Source organism: Phasianus colchicus, chromosome 22 (genome assembly GCF_987193195.1).
Source record: "Phasianus colchicus chromosome 22, bPhaCol1.hap1.1, whole genome shotgun sequence".
NCBI classification, from domain to species: Eukaryota; Metazoa; Chordata; class Aves; order Galliformes; family Phasianidae; genus Phasianus; species Phasianus colchicus.
Window position 1 is genome coordinate 4,936,231 of NC_143457.1, and position 10,160 is coordinate 4,946,390.

At 48.3% G+C, this 10,160-nt stretch overlaps 1 long non-coding RNA gene across 9 annotated transcripts in view; it reads right to left on the reverse strand.

Moving 5' to 3' along the window:
- Positions 1-10: 10 nt before the first annotated feature.
- Positions 11-10,160, reverse strand: part of LOC116242521 (uncharacterized) — a 51,718-nt gene continuing 41,568 nt past the window's right edge. For 8 of the 9 annotated variants that reach the window (XR_016459381.1, XR_016459388.1, XR_016459387.1 and 5 more), the window contains one exon: positions 11-5,019. This is a non-coding gene — a long non-coding RNA (uncharacterized LOC116242521). The remainder of the gene's footprint in view (positions 5,020-10,160) is intronic. The other variant, XR_016459386.1, reaches the window with a different exon arrangement.

A 10,160-nucleotide genomic window follows, 5' to 3' on the forward strand; every position in this document is an offset into this window, starting at 1 on the left:
TATGGGAGATTGGAAATGTCCCATCAATGAAGGCAATGCCTTTGCACACTTGTACCCAATCTTAAAACCGCAGCCTCTCACTAAGAGTCCTGATGTTGGGAACCTTAAAACAGCTTCAGGAGAACTGCCAAAATCTGTTTTCGTGCAGCTGGGTGGCAAGAAGTTGGTTTTGCTCATACTCTTCCTCCTTTTCTTTAATGCACTACCTTTCACCATAATGATCCTTTCCTCCTCCCGTGGCCAACCTTCAACAAGGAGTCTGATGGGAGGAGTAAGAGCTCAGACATGGTGCCAAGTTCCTCTTTGGTCGGTGACTCACGGGAGCTTCCCAGCTGCCACCACCCCTTCCTGCCGGCGCTCGGCGAGGGGTGACTCAGGTGTGCTGGGAACTGCACTCCCTGCCCCTTCTGTGGGGGCTCCTGGAGGGTGCCAGGAGGGAAAGGGACGTGTTGGAACTAGCTGCTTCGCCGGCAGCGAGGCTCCTTTTACATAGAGAATGCTTTGTTTGGAGCTGGAAGGTAAAAGCAGGAAATTCACAGTCTCTCCATCACACAAACAGCTGCCGGACAGCAAGAAAAGTTCCCCAGTAGGGTCCAGTGAAAATCTCTCCTTGTCCCGTTGGGTGTTAGCAAGATGACAGCAAGGGAAGGGAAGTTTCTCTTCCCATCGCCTACCCCTGGATTCACGCTGCACAGCTGCAGCTGAGCACGGTCTGCCCAGACAAGCAGAGGGCAATCGCACCCCAACCACCACAGGTCTGTCTGAGCTGCCAGCAGAGGTGTGTTGGGACTGAAGGGCAGCAGCACCTGGACCTTCTGTCCAAAGGAACTGCGTCCTGCAGGAAAAATAGCAGCTTTCGGGTGAGCCTTTTTCATCCCAATTAAACATGAGTGGGCTGTAAGAACCAAAGGGCTGGGCTCCACGGATATCATCGAACTAAAGAAGAAACACAGGAAACGAGCAGAATTCATTTTTCTGAAAAATTTTATAGCAGCGTCCAGCACTAAAATCAGATCTAGATGAAAACAAGCTGCATCTCTTCACCTGGCCTGTGAGCAGCCTGACCCTACTCTAAATATCTGCTATTTTTATTTCCTATAGCCTGCTTTGTGCTTCAATCAATGAGGATGATGTGGAAGCGATAAATCATTTGAGAGCTCAAAAAAAAAAAAAAAAAAAGAGGATGTGTTATGACTGATCACTTCAGTCCTGCTGTTTTATTCAGCTCATGATTGCAGCTAATGTCCAGAGCAGCCAGTTCTGGCATGCCGGCATCACTTGTGGTTATGCTCTGCCTTCCTCTTCCCCGGATCTTTTCTTTTTAGGTTTTTTTCACATGGCGGTGCTGATGACTTAAGAAACATTTCATTTAACTCTCTCACTGGCAAAAGCTGCTGTGAGTTGTGCTTGTATAGGGCAGGCTGTGAATGCAACGGTCTCCCCATCTGCTTGCTTAAAAAGAAAGGGGAAAAAAAAAAAAGGTTCAACCCCATCTGACAGCTGATGTAAGGCTCAGCCCTTCTCCCCTCCTCAGTAATCACATTATTCACTGGGATGGAAAAACAGAGCCGGTGTTAATTTCCTCCATTTCCACACCTTGCAATGCAGCACAAGCTCCTGCCACCTCTTGCCCCTCGGGGACCAATTACTGCAGGTGGAACTGAACCCAGGAGCAGCGTTGCTAGGGGTGGGAGATGGGGACTTAACACAACTTTGGGAGCCTGGCAAGAAATCTGGAGGGGCAATTGTAAGCCTTGTAGAAAGGAAAGCTGGAGGTGATTTGGCTGCTGGGATCATCCCCAGGGTCTGTGATAGGCAGGTTTGAGGAGGGATGCTGCCTCTGGAGGAGTGGTGCAGCACCGGGGGCCTCCAAGTTTTATTCCTGTGGTCTTTGCAGCATTCTTTCCCATCTATATGGTGACACTGTCAGAATCCAACCTGTTACTGGAGGTAGATAGAGGGCAAGCCTGAAGAAACGCTTGAGGAATTCGAACTCAGTGCCTTTAGGCTTCTGTAGATGGGCCTAAGGAGCGATGGAGTGGCTCGTGTTCTCCTTCTTGTGCCTCTGACCCTTCCATTCCCTCTGACTTAGAGGGAGAAATGAGCCACAGACAGCTTTAAAAACATCTAAAAAATCAAAACCAGCTACCACGGAGGAGATGCAGGATGGCACCGCGTTTTCCCTGCTCCTTTATTTCCCCGTTTTCCTCTCTCAGCTCAGAACACGTGGGCACAGCTCCCACCGTCTGCAAACATCTCGGATCTTGCTCCTGCGTGTCTGCTTCACAACTTCTTCCTCGAGAAACAGCCCCTTCCCAGCTTTGTTCCTGTAATTACAGCACGACACGGGACAGGCGGGGAGAGAAGGGCCGTAATTAGGAGCCGTTCAAAAAAAGCATTTCCTGCACTGAGCACAGATCTCCTGCCAGCACTGCCACTGCTGCCTCCCGCCCGCTCATTCTGCATGCAGTGCCAGCTGTCACCAAGGCACGCTTCGCCTCCTTTTGGCTTTGTGCAAAACTTTTATTTTCCTTTTTCCCCCCCCCTTCCATCCCTTTTCCTGATGGTGCCGTCAAGTGAAGCTCGCTGCACAACGGCGCTGCTCTGTGCTGCTCTAGCATCTTTCATCTCAAGGTTTAATGCTGTATTCAAACATTCCCTGTGAACTATCCACATTTTAATTTCTCTTCATGTTGTGGTTGGGCGTGCTCGTGTTTCTTTGGTCATTTTGACATATTCAGTCTAAAGCTGCGCCTTTGGAGACTGTGGATGAATTTCTCTCTGTGAAGGGGTTTTCTATATTGGCAGACCAAGGAACACTGTATTTTCTGCAGCAGTCTCCAAGGCAGTGGCTTCCAGTGCAGTGTAGAACCACAACTATGATGGAGATATAAGGACAATTCATTTCCCAAATCACTATGTTGAAGGTTCCTGGAATGACAAATCCGTGTTACAAGAAAAACAGGTCAGGTTTTCCTTCAGTATAATGCCTTTGGGACAGGCTAACATCTGAGATTCGCACGACTGATGTCCTTTATAACCATAAATTGTTTCTATTGGAAAGAAAGATCAGCGTCGGTCTCCTGTTGGAGAGCTGAGAAGTGTAACTTTGCTAAGCACACCTCTAATATTGAACGTGCAGTTTGTAAAGTCTACGATTTCCTAACATCTACCAGGTTGGAGAAGTTATTTTGTGTATTTATTGGTTTTACTATTTGGCATTCAGATGTGCAGTCAGCGAAGCATTGCTGGGTTTCCTCATTTGAATGATCCATGCAAAGTTGATCTCTGCTTTACAAATGGCATTTTGCTCACTCATCGCTGGCTGTGTTGGTTCCAGAAGCTCCTGTAGAACTGCAGTGCTGTAGTGCACGCTCTCTTCTTGCAGGCATCATCCACGCCACATTTAGGTCTTCTTTCAAGCCTTTCTTTTTTGACCCCTTCTCTGAGGCTTGATACCTCTTACCCCGACAGAATTATAGGATCACTCAGGTTAGAAAAGATCTCTAAGATCAACCAATCCAACCGTCCACTACCACCAGCACTGCCCACCAAACCACATCCCTCAGCATTACGTCCACCCTTCCCTTAGACACCTCCACAACAGTGACTCCCCACCTCCCCGTGCAGCCTGTGCCAATGCATCACTTCCCTTTCAGAGAAGAAATTCTTCCTCATATTCAACCCGATGATACACTCACTGTCTAAAAACTGTATAAAATAGATCTAAAAGGCACCCTATCAGGTAGCATGCTTGTTCTACTCTGTACCTGCCTTGCTAATGCTGCTCCATGTCAGCAGGCAAGTCTGCGTCGAAGTTAAATGATCAGGATAATTGATCATCCATTCACGTGTTTTTGGAGTTATTCCACGTCTCAGGAACTCTTTCAGGATTCCAGAATTGGTTGGACTTACCTAAGCCTGCTTTACCTGTTGAAACAGATGCTGTTGCCAACAGTGTGGATAGCAGCAGGTAACCAGGGTTTATAAGGAGAGGCCCTCTCCCCCCTCCATCCTTACATTAAAGACAGGTTCAGATCGAAACTTTCATTAGAATCTCAAAAAGGTCCATCACCAGCCACGAAGCAGCGCCTGTGCTTGGCGTTCCCAAGTATTCACAGCATAAAACCTCTGCCTGTGTCACACCAGCAAAGGGATTTGGCAGCAGGGCCCTTGGACTGAGACACAGCTGGTCGCCAGGCACAGAGCAGTGGCTGCACGCTGTGATGCTGAGCCAGGCATTGCCACAGCAATGGGATGCTCTGAGCCAAACAGGTTTGCGTTGCTCAGCAAAGTGACCTGCGACTGACCCCTCCAGACACCGTCTCTGCTCTGCATGCTCACACACTAATGTTGTTTAGAGATTGGCCGAGCTCATGAGGTCATCTCATTTTTACAGACGCTGCGTGTGGCGCTGGCGAATTGGCTTTGAAATACCCCTTGCATCCCACTTCCATCATGAAGACTCCATTCCCAAGGCCAAGTTCTCTGCACTGCTCTGTGGGTTCCCCTTCTGATGGTGGCTGCTCCGTGGCTGCTTGCCCACCCAGATGTCTCCATGGACGTGGATCTGCACTGACCTCAGCGTGAAGGTGAGTGCTGCAGCTTCTGCAGATGCATAAGGTCTGCTCAGCTCTCATGGCTCTAGGAAAATCCCAACGTGGCTCAGGAGGCTCAGATTGAGCCACTCACTGTTCTTGCAGAGCCCTCCTGCCCTTGCCATGCAAACCCCAGCTCAGCATGACAGCACCTTTCTTCACCCCAGACCAGTAATCAAACAATCCATGTGCATATCCAGCCCAACCCAGAAATAATTTGCACAAAACAAAGCAGCGGAGTCACCTGTCCAATAAGGCATGGCAGACTGTTTGGATTTCTTCAATTTTAAAGCGTTTCTTAGCAGTTAGGGCTGAATGCAGTTGATTTTTGCTGATCGAAACAGGAGGCAGGTCAGGGTGTTAGGTCTGTTTTTGCTACGCAGTGGTCTGCTGTTTTAAACACCAGCCTGTTGTATCAGACCTGAGCGAAAAAAAAAACACCAGGAAACAAGAGGTTTAAAGCTGCTCAGGAAGGCGGTGTGTTTGCTCAGCATTGCACGGATTTCTGTGTCAGGGGAGATGGTTGCACGCATCAAGCCAGAAATCAGACGAGGTTTTGTTTCTTTTGCTGCATCACTTTATCATCGTTACAAATTGCAGGGTCAGAGGTTTGAAATCGCTCAGTTGTGTTTTTCTTGCAAGGGACAGGAGGGAGGTGTGTTGCTTTCAGGTAATGCGACTGGTTTCTGCACCTGGTGCTGCAGAGCTGGGAGCAGGTATTCCTGCAGCACTGGAAAACAGCAGCAGCTCTGCAGGCACGTCTAAGTGTGATGCAGGCATCGCCTGCTGCTGTGGCTTGGCATGTGAAAGCAGCACAGCCAAAATCTTGGCAACGTAGACCAGCAGCTTAGAGATAATCCCCAAGGACCCCGTCTTTAAGAAGGGGGTTCATTTTTCCTCTCAGTTGGTTTCTGCAGGTAGGAAATACAGGGAATTGCATATCAATGACAGTCGTCTGTGTTGTGCGTGTGAATCAAGGCTCAACAGTGCTCAGGACGTTTGCTTATCTGGAGCTATTTGAACAGGGAAAAGAGCAGGGAACTTCTCAGAACCCAGCTTGGCAGACTTGTTGAGGACCTGTCTCAGTGCAGCTGCCAGGGCCCTTCCTACGCATTCAGAGCTGCTCCAAACAGAGGAGAGAGCTTCTGCGTGTGGTCCGAGGAAACCTCGGCGAGGAAGGTGCAACAAGGCTTTGAATTTTGTGGGAAAGATATGGAAAAAAGCTATGAGGGATTGAGCAATGCCACGGCCATGAGCCATACCACAATGTGCAGGGAAGGAAGCGGCCAGCCAAAGTTGTACCCAAGTTGGCCATCCCTAGACGTGCTTTACTAAAGTCAACAACCAAACTCCTGCAGTCCTCAGAGTGAGCAGGTTTGGGTGTAATAACGTAGCCAACATTGTTCAAAGCAAGATTTCAGCTGGGTGGGCTTTTTCCCACTGATCCCAAGAATACAGAGCTTTTTAGGGTCTTTTTGGTACGTTTTGGATCTTGCAGTCGGCTCTGCATTGCGAGATTCTGCTCCTGCTCTTCCTGTAATCTGGAGCTTGCCTGCTCTTGGGAGTGAAAATTATGCCCATTGTTCTACTTTTGTGGGTACTTGTGCTGCAGTTCACTGACTTGATCTGCAGCAAACCTGTTTTTAACTGCAGATCTCAAGTGGAAGATTGTTCAAAAGGAAAGGTGTGTCTCCCTGATTAGCTGAGTTGAAGTCACCTGACCCTGAACAAATAGTTCCTGACCTGAATTTTATGTTGACTTTATTTACTTAATATAGAAACGTTAAAATTGGGCTGCAGTGAACTGCGTGTCTTTAACCGTTTCTTTTCTTTCTACTGTTTGTAGGCTGATGGAGGGTCGAGCAACACGGTGCTGCGCTGGGGATGCGGCGATGTTGCTGCCGCATCAGTTTTCCTCCGTGGATTCATCAGCTTTGCCAGGTGGAGGGTTTCAAGAAAGCAGGTACACGCAAAGCTGTTGCAACACGTAATGGAAGCCCAATGGGAGGGAGACGCTTACTCACGGAGCCGTACCGTGGGCTGATGATTCAGAAGCCTGCATGCCACCAGCTCTGCACTGCGAGCGGGAGGAAGGTGCTGACTCTCCTGGTAGCGCTCCTGGCACGAGGCAGTGGTGAAGTCAGGGCTCTGTTTGCACTGTCACGCGATGCAATTAGGAAAGATCTGCTCCTTCTCTGACTGCTGTCTGAACCAGCAAGCGTATATTGGAATGGAAACCGTCTCCGTGTGGGCAGAGATGGTGACAGTGCCACTTGGTTGCCCAATAGGTTCCTGATTATATATTAAGCTGGTGAGAAGGGAAAAGGAATACTGCTTGCACTCATGAAAAGACACAGTTTGTGGGTGAGGAGAAGGAAACCAGATCAATGTTCAGAGTTTCTTTGCTGGACTGCGACAGCTGGAAGAGCTTGGCTGCTGCTGCTAACTCTTGATAGGCATGTATAGACAAATAGCATGTGAGCCATTCTTCCTCCTTGTGTGATCTTAGCTGAGTTTTCTCTCGGCCTCCCTTTACCTACAGTACATGCTATAGTCTTTGAGGAAGTCAGTCCATCATTCCAGCAGTAGCATGGGATTTGCAGCTGTTGCCTGCATTCCTGCATTTAGACCACAGTACTGGGGTTCATCCACATCTTGCAGGCTCACCCAGCCCTGCCAGACTTGGCCTGTCCACTTGAGCAGCTCACAATCTCACTTGGTTCTGGAAATCCATATTTCCAGAGCAAAGGTCCGTGTGAAGAGGAAGAGTGATGAGGGAGACAACGCAAACTGGAAGAGCACACAGAAGGGAGAACATTTGTCAGGGCTGCTTGCAGAGGCGCAGCCGTGGCCACCAGGCTCCATTTACCTGCCCAGTTGCTGGGCCTGCCTGAATGTACCAGAGATTAGCAGGGCAGGAAAACACCTGCTTCCACTTAACCGATCCGAGAGGAAACAAAAGGCAAGAAAAGCTATGGCCTGAACAACGCAGGACTGGATGAAAGGTAATATGCAGCTTCAGATTGGCAGTTGGCAGCCATAACCCTCAATTTAAAGCAGCTGAGAGCCCCAGCTCTTTAGATCTGAAATCTTGCTGCTATGAAGATGAAAGACTTTGTTTTCTCTCCTTTTTTTTTTTTTTTTTTCCCCTCCTCCCTTTTTTTTTTCTTCTTCTTTTCATTCAACTGTGGCCAAATGATGAATAGGCAGATGGGAGTCCGGGCAAACCCAGGTGCCAGGCTGCTGTGCTGGATAATAGGCATCAAGGAGGGGCAGGTAACTGCCAGAAGGAAAGACAGAAACATTCAGATCCTCATGCACGAGCGTAGGGACCCCTTCCACCTTCCCCTGGGGGAAGATGACGTTGGTTGGATGACCACAGAAAAGCCTTCAGTGTAGGCACCAGTGATAGAAAAGAAGGGAATTGAGTTTGGTGAGGGTTGCTGCACAGCGTCTCCGCAAGCAAGGCTTTGAGGAAGGCTTTTAAAGTTTGATTCTCAAAATTCATGTGTTGAACTGACTGTTGAGAAGGTGAGCAAACCTGGGCTCAGCATCGCTTGAAGTACACCGTCAGTAGGCTCTTGGTTTTCCTCCGTTTGCTTTGACTGGAGCCAGAAAGCTTCTTCTGGCTCTTAACAAACTGGTTACACCAGGGATACCCACCACAACACCGCAGACTGGGCCCCTTGAAGTGATTAAAGGAAGAGCCCATGGGGCTCTCTTTGGTGCCAGGGTAAGGTTTTTATGCTTGTGTACAGGGTAGGGCAGGGAGGATGCCTTACCTTTCCCTCTTTCACCAGCTTCTGCCCCACGGAAGCGTAATTTAAACCCAGGAGATCGGACGGTTGGCTGGCCTTAAGTTGGTGTGTTTACAAAGAGGGGGCAAACAGAAGGTAAGGATTGCAAGATTATAAAACTTTCTTTCCGTGTTCGAATAAACTCGCCTGCCCACAGCTTGTGTCATCTCTGGAGCAGTAAAGAAACAGTGAAACGTACCTGTGACCTTACACACCACCACTGGCAAAACATGTTTTAGCTGCAACGTTTGGCTGCATGCAAGCTGTCCCTCCAGGTTATTGTACCGCTGCAAAGAGCAATGCACTTCTCCCCTCCTCCTTTGCTTGCTTAACTTGTTAAGACATGGAAGGTTCCTCCTGCTATGACTCCTATTCCTGACCTGACAGGTGGTGCCTTGAGCTGAACTTTGCTCTCGCAAACACGGCTCAGTTTCACATATCAGCCTCCCGTGGAGTGGACTCGCCCATCTGCCCAGAATTTAGTAATTGCAGCAAGGTGTGCTGCTGCAACTGTCCCAGTGCTGGGCCGAGCACAGGCACTCACTGCACAAGCAAACGAGGTGCAAGGATTCTGCGTGCTTAATCTCGTGCCTTTAACTCTACAGTTTGTGCAACGAGCTGCTGAGCACAGGTACTGAGATGAAAGAGATGGAGGCGATGCAGGAAGTGATACTGCTGTCTACAGCCCTCAGATGAAAAGAGTGAACACCTGTATGGATCTGCCCCGGGGTGACCCCTTCCTGCAGAGCTGCGCGGGGAACAAAGAGCTGTAATATTGGATCAGAAGTCCAGTGTGCTCGGCAGCCTGTTTTCCACAAGTACATAATGGGGACTTATATCTAGAAGAAAGAGGAATGAGCTGCTAAGAAGAATGGCTGTGAGATGGTTTGTTGACAGGAGATGTTCCTTCCCAAAGCAAGCAGTGCTCCAGTTGAACTGCGTGGTGAGGAGCGTTTGCATCCTTTCATCATCCGGTCCAAAGCCATTCCCTACAGCAGTGTTTTTTGTTTTTTTTTTTAATGTGAGCATCCGCTTCCTACCAAACTTTTGGTGTCAGTGACATCCTGTGGTGTGGATCTGTATCTGAGTGTGGGGTGATTTTGGGGGCAGGGTTCCTGTCTGCTTTAGCTTATCTGCATTTATCCGAGGAGGAATTATTAATGTGAGCATTTGGTTGCTTGCTGCCCAGATGTAGCCCATTTGTTCCAATAACCACAGAAACAAACGTTTCAGCAGTAGGTGTATAACAAGCTGCACATTAATCTTTTTAAAGATGAAAAATATGTAATAAGGTCTTCTCTGCTGTACTTCACAGAGGTTTATAAAGCGCAGAGCCAACACCTTCAGCAGGAATACATCATTACAGCGTGCCAGGAATTAAATCCCATGTCTTAGGTAGCTTACATTTCTGGAATTATAATAAATGAATAAATAGATACAGAAGGTAGGCAAGGGTTTGTCCAGCCTGGTGGTGTCACCTCTTGTGTTGCAACTTGACTTTCTGAGGCCATAAGGCTGTTGTGAAATCTCACTTCAGCATACATGGGAAACCATTTGTTTACTATTGCTGTGTTAGAAAAGAATAGGAGAGGCTCAGCTGGCTGGATCATTATAAGGCACCAGTGGGTATTGAATGGCTTAGTCCCCTCCTTAATGTTCTTATGCTGTAAATCATTTATTGGGAAGTTGGGTAGGTCTGAGTCCAACCGGTACATAACTATTTCTGATATAAATGGACTGTTTGGAGTTAAACAACTTTTGAAGA